The sequence below is a fragment of the Fukomys damarensis genome, unplaced genomic scaffold (genome assembly GCF_012274545.1).
Source record: "Fukomys damarensis isolate Sample0158 unplaced genomic scaffold, DMR_v1.0_HiC HiC_scaffold_8, whole genome shotgun sequence".
NCBI lineage: Eukaryota > Metazoa > Chordata > Mammalia > Rodentia > Bathyergidae > Fukomys > Fukomys damarensis.
Window position 1 is genome coordinate 25,985,539 of NW_022900920.1, and position 9,633 is coordinate 25,995,171.

Here is a 9,633-nt window from a genome sequence, read left to right on the forward strand (position 1 = left end):
CTCCTAAGCACAGCACATCTGCCAGGCCTGGACTCCTCCCCGCCCTACTGTGGTCTTCCACCTGGAGCCTTAGAGAAGAGGGGCTGTTGGGGGCTGCAGGAGCACGTGGGCATGGGTCCCAGCATGGCCAATCTGAGAGCAATGTGACACCCTAACTCATCTCCCCCGGATGGTCACAGCAGTGAGGGCACTGAGCAGGGGCCGTTAGCATGGACACTAAGAGTAGATGGCATACATTCAAATCCTGCTGTGATAAGCTCTGTTAACTGTCTAGATGGTGTACCCCGTATCCCTCTACCTCCAGCCCCCGCCCTGAGCACATGCGCGTGCACACGCATGCACACACACACACACACACACATACGCACACACGCTCTTGGAGCAACAAGTACCAACCCCAAGATATGGCCTGTGAGTGGTCTAACAGACAGGGTGGGCTACAGCTCAAAGACCAATCTGGCTCCCCTGTTTTTGTATGGCCCAGGAGCTAAAATGGTTTAAACATTTAAATGATTGAAGAAAATGAGAATGATGTTTTATGACCCACGAAAACTCTATGAAATGCAGTTTCCCTGAAGTGCAGCCACACACATTTAGGCATTACATGGGCGGGGGGTTGAGTAGTTGCAATAGAGCCTGCTCCCTTTCCAGAAATTTGCTGTCTCTCAATAGAAGTGAGTAATAATAACCCCACTCCTTTTCCCCAGCTTCCTGATAGCTAGGAGTGGCCATTTGTTCAGTTCTGTTGGAAGAGAACTAAGCAGCAGTCTGCAGAGATCTGGAGAAGGCACTGACTGCTGAAAGAAGGGGCCAGAGGTGACCAGGGCCTCTCCTTCCGATTTCCTGCCTAGAGTCTGGGAGCACTCTCTGGAGCCCATCCACCCTTCTCTTTAGAGCCCACCTCTGGACTGGAAACCGGAAATGAGTTCAATGGGAAAGGCTGGGCAGACTGGCTGGGGTCCAAGAGAGAGGGCAGGTCCACCAGAGCACAAGCCCCAAGGTTGGGCTAATCTAGCCTTGACCAGAGGGACCAATCGTTATCTGGGCTGGACTGAGGAAGGGTCAGCCACTCCAAGAACTTGTCTAGTGGCCCCTGCCCACTGGCCTCACAACGAACCTGATGTTGGCTGGGATGGCAGCCTGAGGTCTCTCCACTGCTGAGTTTTTGGTCATCATTTCCCAGTGTCTGTCTAGGGTGTCCTGTGCCCCGGCCCCTTTTCTAGTTCTTAAAAGCGAGTAGATATGAAAATAATGTTGGACGGATAAGGGATGAGTGAATGGGAAAACACAGTTGTCAAGAGGCTCACCTTCATACACGAGCTGACAGCAGCCCTGTGAAGTTTCACAGGCATCCCTATGCCCATTTAACAGAGGGGGAAACTGAGGCTCTGTAAGGCTAACTGACTTCCCCAAAGTCACAAGAGTTGGAAGAGGTAAGGTAGGGACCCAAACCCTCACACGGGTCCAAGGCACAGACCCCACCTTGGACAGCACCTCCAGGCTGTACCAGGCCCAACATATCGAGATTCAGGCAAAGAACCTGCTATCACTTTTGGCAATAACAGGAACTTGATGAGTCCGAGCAGCTGCCAGGAGCAGCCTCAGCCTCACCCACCCGCTCCATGCCTGCTCTTGGGACTGCCAGAAACACGTCACCTTCTTAGCAGGTGCTCAGGACATACTTGTAGAGTGAATGAGTTGATTGTATCAGTGCGAATTCCTCAATAAAAAGTCATAGGCTGCAAAATCCCAAGAAAGCAGGTAAAATTGATATCATGTGTCCCAGCTCTGTAATACATTGGAATTTGTGCCCTCGTGGCAGAATAACCTCCTGTCATGTGCATACAGGCCCAGGATGTTCATCACCACCACCACAAGAGCAGAGTGGACACATTTGCTTGTGAGGGCTCCTCACTATTCCAAGCATGTGATGTAAATCATCCCACGGAAACTCCACTGTGGTCTGATGGATGGGGTCGTGCTGTCACTCTCCTCCTTTTATGGCTAAGGAATCTGCAGCTCAATGATGTCAAGGAATTTGACAAAGGCCACACAGCGAGCAATGCCCAAGTCAGGTTCAAACCCCTGTCTTTTGCTTCCTTGCAAAGACAGAAGCTGGCAGGGCCGGAGCTGCAGCATAAGCAGAGGGCATAGGTGTCTCTCTGGGATCTGAATAGAGGATGGTCAGGTCAGAGAACAGAGAGGGAGACAGGAGCAGGCACTGCAGCAGTGTGGTAAGGCTGCATGTGCCCGTAGGACAGGTTATTGTGGCAGGACTTTCCTTGTTCTGTGCCTGGCTCAGCCCCAGTGTAATCAGTGCGTGTGTGTGTGTGTGTGTGTACACATGTGGTAAGGGCAGTGGGTTATGAGGGGCAGGCTGGGCAGGCATGACTATGATTTCCGTGAAGATATTGGTGAGTCACACGCCCTTCCCAACCAGCAGGGCCTCTGCATGGTGCCACTCCCAGTAAACAAGTCCCAAAACATCATCCAGGCCAAAAGGAGGCTGCCTGTGGAGAGGGGCTCACGGGTGACCCTGAGTCTCCTACCATATCAGGTCTCAACCTGGGCACAAAATCCTGGTCTTCCTAGAGGTTCTGAGTGAGGCCCAACCTCAGGCCATGGCAAGATACCATTCTCTGATGGAAAAGTTCACTGCTAGCACCTTCTGAGCTCTTTCTCTCAAGTTGCCATGAATGCCATTGTCCTGGACTTGTCCAGAGGCACAGCTACTCCAGCCTGGACTGTGGGTCCTGCCACCTAGGAATGGATACCTTGGGGGCTACTTCTGAGAGGTGTGCATAGCAAATCCACCTGCACCCGCTAATTGATATCAAGTCTGCCAACGCCCAGTGGCTAATTAGGAGCAGGAAGCTAAATAAAGGTTTGTTGCCTGACTGAGTGACTGAGTAGGCACAGAATTCCCACAGCAGAGGAAAAAACAGAGGTGGTATACCCCAGCCTGCAAACAACTTACAACCTCTTTCCCAGGAATAACACAATTAATAGCACAATTTAGTGTTAAATTGTGAGACTCTCAGACTTTCAAACAAGGGCTGGAACAAGAATGAAGTTCCAGCCTGGGTAGCCTAAACACCAGAAATGGGCTGTCTCACCATTACAGAAGCTGGGAGTCTGAAATCAAGATGGCTGCTGGGTGACTTCCTTCTGAGGCTGGGAGTCTGACATCAAGATGGCCTCATGGTTGCTTCTTTCTGAGGCCAGGTGGGGAACAATGCTCCAGATCTTTCATCGCTGTCTTCTGGTGCACTGCTAACAGTCTTTCTTGTGTTTGGCTTCTGCTGTGGAAAAGAACTATTATGGGGGTGCTTTATATCACCCTAATCTCTCTGCCTTCCTCTTTGGACACTATTCTCCGTGTGTGTGTGTGTGTGTGTGTGTGTGTGTGTATTTCTCTTCTTCTAAGGGCACAGGTCATATTGGATTAGGGATCTACTATATTCATTTTTACTAATCACATCTGCCAAGGCCCAATTTCCAAATAAAGTCATGCTCTGAGGTCCTGGGACTTCAACATATGAATTATGGAGGCCATAATTCCACCCATAACAGATGGGGAACACTACATATTTTAATCACCTAAGTGATCTTCCCCTTGTGCCAGCCCATAGGTGACCAAGGAATCTCCCTGAAAATCACTTGTAAATATCCAGCCCACCCTGTGAGGTGGTGCCAGGGGCTGGAACCTCACTTTTCTTTCCTTGGAATCCGGCTGTGATTGGCCCTACCCTGGGTGAGCCTTATCTGTTCCTGATAACCACATGGACAGCAAGAAGGTGCAAAGTGATAAGGGCCAAAAGGTTAAAAATAATGCTAGGTGGAGCCAGGAGTGGGGAGCTCAGGTGACCTTTGCCCTTTGTGCTTTGATTTACAAATGGCACAGCGAGGAGGTCACCTGGGTCTGTGCCTTCTGTGGAAACTGCCTGAGCTGACATAGCTCCCTTCTTGGCAGCCTGGGATTTTCCCATCTGCAATGTGGCAGTTTCTCTTCACCCCGGAAGGCCTTCTACATCTTCTGAAAAATGGACGGGATTCTAGTGAGGGCTCTCATGTACCCCATTCTATCCCTGTAAAAGGAGAGGGTTGGCTTGGGAGAGCTGTCCTATCCCCTGGAGCAGAGAGATGACTGAACAGTTCAGTCCTTACTGCAGACCTGACTCAAGAAAACCTCTGCCCTCTCTTGCACAAAACAGCAGTGAGAAAGAAGGCAACCTGAGAGATACAGCTGGGCCCAGGGATGCACAAAGCACCTCAGTTTCCCCTCCCTGTTGCACAAACACAAAGTCTACTTGGGGTGAGATGCTGGGTGCCACAGGGCTGAATCCTCAGCCACAGCCAGCAGGAAGCAAGCCCCCCCGCCCCCCATTGCAGCCATCGGATTGCTGGGCAAAGCGGCCAAATAACTTTCTCCTCTTCTGTTCCACTGAGGGGAACCGTGAAGAAATAAATTTCCTCTCAATACACCGCGGATTGATTCGAGCTGGCTTCCCAGTGGCCCATAAAATAATAGCAACATTTATTGGGTACTTGCTTTTGGGCCAAGTGCCATTAAGCGGATCTTCAGAGAGAAGCTCGGAACATCTCTGCTCCTCGGGAGAGACGCACGAGAAAGCGTGCCAGGCTCACGTGAACTGGGAGGGCCCGGGCCACCGCGAGTGCAGGGCTCTGCGCGGGGCCCGCACAGACACCCTCTAGAAAGGGAGACAGGCCGGGGCCTGGAACTTCAGGGCTCTGCAGAGCTCTATCAGGACAGCCACCCTGGAGCCTGTGCTGGTCCCCAAGGTCCCGGCTCTGTAGGCAAATCTGTGCTCTGACACAAAGCACAGCCTTGCTGGGCTGGGCAGTACCCTGGGGATGGGGACCTCCAAAGGCTGAGTCCCCCACACAGGTCTCTGGAAGAAGAGCTGGTAGCTCTTGGGTGGTGGCGGAGAGAATCACCTCACACCGGTTTTCAGTTCACAACATCTCCATATGCTGCTCTCATGTACACCAGAGCCTCCATGGGCCTTCTCACTGCTGCCTAGTATTCCGGCGGGTAACCATCCTACCTATCTGCCAGGCTCATGCTGGTGGACACTGAGGCTGTTTCCTGACAGCCACTATCATAAGCAACACAGCTGTGGCTCCATCTGCAGAATGAGAGAGCACAAGTCTGTACTGTGCTACCCCTTAGCCCTCCACGGGGGGTTATAGCAAATTATCCTGCGACTCGCCCACAGGGTGAGCAGATACTTTGGTCTTTCCCTACCTGGTGAAACAGGGTGTCTTCGACTCATTTTAGTTTTCATTTCTCTCATTAGGAGTGGACGAGCACCCTTCCTACCATCAAGAGTAAGGACCAGGGACAATGCTGCAGGTGTAGCTTAGTGGTGGAGCAATTGCCCAGCACCTGCAGGGCCCTGCTTCGGATCCCCTCACTACGAAACAACGAAAGATGGTGATGTACTTCCGGAGGTGGCCATCTGTCCTCAAAAATTTTTTTTCCTATTTAAACTTCGTAACCACAAGGTAAGAGCCCTCAGCATTGTCACCAGCCTGTTTAAATTACAGTTCTTTCTTCCCAAGGACAAGGTGAATGGTCGTAGCTTGTTTGTTTGGTGTGTGTGTGTGTGTGTGTGTGTGTGTGTAAACTGAGGCACTAGCTGGGCGACTGGCAAGGCTGGACTCATGTGACCTCCTTCGGAGCAGTCTGGGCGTCTCCGGGACCCTTGACCTGAGTTGCAGGCCAACTGGCTCTTCAGGTGCATGAGAGGTGGGCTGTGTTCTTCCACACAGCCTCACTCTCCCCAGCATGGAGGAGAGGCCGACCGCCCGGGCCTGTGCCGCCCTCGCTGGCTCTGGAAGGGACTCGCAGGCTTGCAGAAAACTGCTGACCGGAAGAGAGGCGTGACCCCCGGCACCTGGGCGCCTCACCCACAGCATGGCGGCCCCGGACCGGAAGTGGAGCCTTTCTGCGTGACTGCATCTGCTTCCCCGCTCACGCCCACCTCGGGTCTCCGCATCTCTTCCTCCTGAGCTGGGCGGCCCATCCGGCCTCCTCATCCTGGCTGCGGCAGAGCCTCTCCCCAGGGAAGCTGCCCGGGGCTGGGCTACAGCCGGCCGCCCTGCTCATCCCCAGATCCAGTCACCGCCTCTTACCCTCTGCGGCAGCTGCAGGCCTGTGTCCCCCATGATGGCAGGGTCTTGTCTGCGTTGCTCATTGCTTTGTCCCGGTGTAGACGCACGGAACCCTGAATAAGATAACCCAGGGAGAGGCCCGGGGCCGCTGCCTCCTGTCAGGGAAACGGGTGGGCGTGGTCCTGGTTTTTCAAGAGGGGCGTGGGGAGCGGTGGGAAGAAAGGCCGGGACTGAGTATTGGTTTTTCAAGAGGGGCGTGGGGAGCGGTGGGAAGAAAGGCCGGGACTGAGTGGTGTCACCCCACGGCTGGCGTTCCACACTCTCCACCCGCCAGTTAAACCTCCGGGACCTCCTGGGGAGCCCCTGTATGCTTTCCGCCCGCCACCAGCCCCTCCAGCAGCAGGAAAAGCCCCCTGTTAGCAGGTGTCTGGTGTCCAGTCCCGAGGGGTCCCTTGGTGTGTGCTGCGCAGACAAGGAGAGGCCGGCACCCCACACACGACCGGGGCGTCCAGAGCTGGCACACACAGGGCCCTCGGTTACCTCCCTCCCTTATCACCCCTGACAACCCGGAGCAGCAGGACCCTGAGCCCAGGACCCTGGCGACAGCTGGATGGTGAAGGGTGAAGTTTATCACCGTGACATTCAGGCTGTTCGTAATCCGGCACAGGAGGTGCAAGAGGTCTTGGGGGCCACAGATCTCAAATTCTCCTTCCTGCCCCCTGGACACAAAGGGGGTCGCTCGTACCTGCCCACCCCACACACCCCAGTTTGTCATTCGTGCCACCCTGTGCCAGACTGCTCCTTCTAGCGCGCCAGACTCACTTCTCTGTGCTTCCCGGGACGCTCGAGCGTGTTTGTTTCGTGTGGCGAACAGTAAGAAAGCTCAGCCGAGACGCTGGGCCGAGAGGGGAGCTGGGGACAAACTAGGAATCATTCAGACTGGGGTTTCTCAACCTCGGGACTATGAACTTGTCAGGGGACCATCCGTGCCCTGCAGGATCCCTGGCCTCCACCCTAGATGCCAATAGCGGTCCTCACCCCAGCTGAGGCAGCCAAAAATGCCTCTAAATACTGCTTTGGAACAAATCACCTTGCTAAGAAGCAGACCACTGGTGTATGCAGTGGAATTCTGTGCAGCCACGAGATCACGGTAGCAATAGCAAAAGTAAGAACTGACCCTGAAGGAGGGCACACCATGTCCCAAGCCTAGTTGTGAGTCTCAAACCTGATAAATTATTTTTTTGTACTCGAGATTGAACCCAGGGATCGCTGAGCTAAACCCCTAGACCTTTTTAAAAATTTAATTTTATTTTGAGACAGGGTCTTGCTAAGTTGACCATATTTTATATAAAACCACACACATGCACCCACCCACACCCACACACAGGCATATAAGAACATATAAGTATTACAAAGTGTATGTATCGATGGTTCTTTATAGATTATGAGATTGCTGATAAACTGTTACTTTTGTGTTTCTGTAGTTTCTTTCATTTCTTTTTTGTTTTGTTTTATTTTGTTTTGCTTTTGAGACAGAGTTTCACTATGTAGTTCAGGCTACTTTCAAATTCACAGCAATCCTCCTGCCTCAGCCTCCCAAGTACTGGGATCACAGTTGTGTGCCATCACACCCAGCTATAATTAATCCTTTTTTGTAGACCTTGAACCTATGCTATGTATATAAGAAGAGAAAGGTGTGGTCTCATCTCCAGTCTTGGAGGTACGATACCATCAGCCCCATTTCAAGTCTGGGATACCAGGTAGGGTTGCTAGCACTGAATGAGGCAGGCAGAGGGTTTGGGGTGTCCTTGGGGCCTAGTCTGGGGTAGGAGGTAAGAATGGAGCTACTAAACACTGACGGGTGCTCCCCAACAGTCCCTGGGGAGCCCCCTCTTCTCATCCCTTTCTAAACAGTGGTGGCCTTGTATGCAACTTTATCCAGTGATTGAGCCCGGACCTCAAGCGGGTCTGAGTAACAGCTTGAGAACAGTCAGGGGAAAGAAGGCGACGCCCACGTCTCTCTAGCCTGCGGCTCAGCCAACCACAGACAGAGCAGCAACCCAAAGGAAGCCATTTTTAGCAACACCCAATGTGATCATTTTATGAGTAAATGATATTATAAACAGCATTACCTTATTGTTCCGAAAATAACCCAATTACATGCGTAAGGGGGTTTTTTGAAATATAAAAGATTTTTTTTAAGGCTGGGGAAAAAAAATGTCCCAACATTAATAGTAGCAAAATAGAGGCTACAGTAGAAACGGGCTGGGGGGAGCAGGGCGTGCTGAGTAAGCCCAGCTGTACAGGAAGTGGTCCTTCTCTGGGGACTCGGTTTCCTGGGGACCCCACGGATCGGGGGTCGGGGGAATCCTGAGTGGAGAAGGTGGGGGGTCATGAAGTCCGGCCGCCGGCGCCAGCTCCCTCAATGAAGGTAACTGCGTGGTGGCTTGTGGTTTGGGGCCCCTTTATGCTTGGGTCCCTTTGCTATAAGCGTATTTATTTTTAGAATCAGAAAAAAAATAATCCTCATGCAACCAAAGAAAGGTGACGAATGATTCACAGGGAGCAAAGGACAGAGACGGATGTTCTTTAGAAACCGGGGCTCTGGGGCCTGGACTCTGACCTGCAGTCAGAGGCTGGTGAGGTAGAGCGAACCCACACCGGCTACCTCTGACCCGTTTACACGACTCAGGGAAACTCCAGGCCGTGAGCACCTCTTCCCCTCCTCAGCGTCGCCCCTCCCAGCTGTGCCCTGGCCGGGGCTTCCCAGGCACAGGAACGGGGCGCACAGGTCGCCTTTTGTTCCGCACGTCTCCTGTTCTTTTTCCGTTTTAAAAATTTAAGATGCTTTAGAAGTCATTCCTTTTGAGAAATTGGATTCTTCAACATTTAGAACTGTGTAACGAAAACGGTCAACAGAGTATAAAGGACCCACGGGAGGGGGGGGGATTTACAAATTATGCATCTGATAAAGAACTGATACCCAGGATACATAATAAAAATTCCTGCAACTCAACAACGACAAAAATCCTTGAAAATCAGCAAAATAAGCTGAACATGGTAACATATTTATTATAACCTCGACTACTCAGGAGGCTGAGACAGAAGGATCACACACTGGAAGCCAACCTGGGCAACCTCGCAAGACCTCGTCTCAAAATAAAACAAGAGCTGAAATGTATCTCTGATAGAGCACTTGTGCACCACAGGCAAACCCTGGGTTTAATCCCTAGCTCTGAAAACGAAGAGCTGGAAAAGGCATTTTCCAAAGATGATGTACGAATGGCCAATGAGAACCTGAACTGACGCTCAAAATCACAGAATCATCACAGCCGTTAGGGCAGCTATTATAAAAACAATAAAGAAGTAAGGAAAGTGGGGTGGACGGAGGGATGTAAAATGATGTAACCCCTATAGAGAATAGCTGGCAATTTCTCCAAAAATTACGTACAAACTTACTGTATGGCCCAGCAGTTCCACTTCCAGGTATGTACA

The 9,633-nt window shown here is 51.9% G+C and overlaps 1 long non-coding RNA gene across 2 annotated transcripts; it reads right to left on the reverse strand.

The window, feature by feature from the left end:
- Positions 1–3,286: 3,286 nt before the first annotated feature.
- LOC104869400 lies at positions 3,287–7,058 on the reverse strand. Of its 2 annotated transcripts, XR_782317.3 has the most exons (3): positions 6,961–7,058; positions 6,160–6,320; positions 3,287–3,299 (listed from the first exon to the last, which is right to left on the reverse strand). It is a non-coding gene; the product is annotated as an uncharacterized LOC104869400 (long non-coding RNA). The 2 variants fall into 2 exon arrangements; XR_782316.1 differs by lacking the exon at positions 6,961–7,058 and having other exon boundaries at positions 6,160–6,352.
- Positions 7,059–9,633: the final 2,575 nt, after the last annotated feature.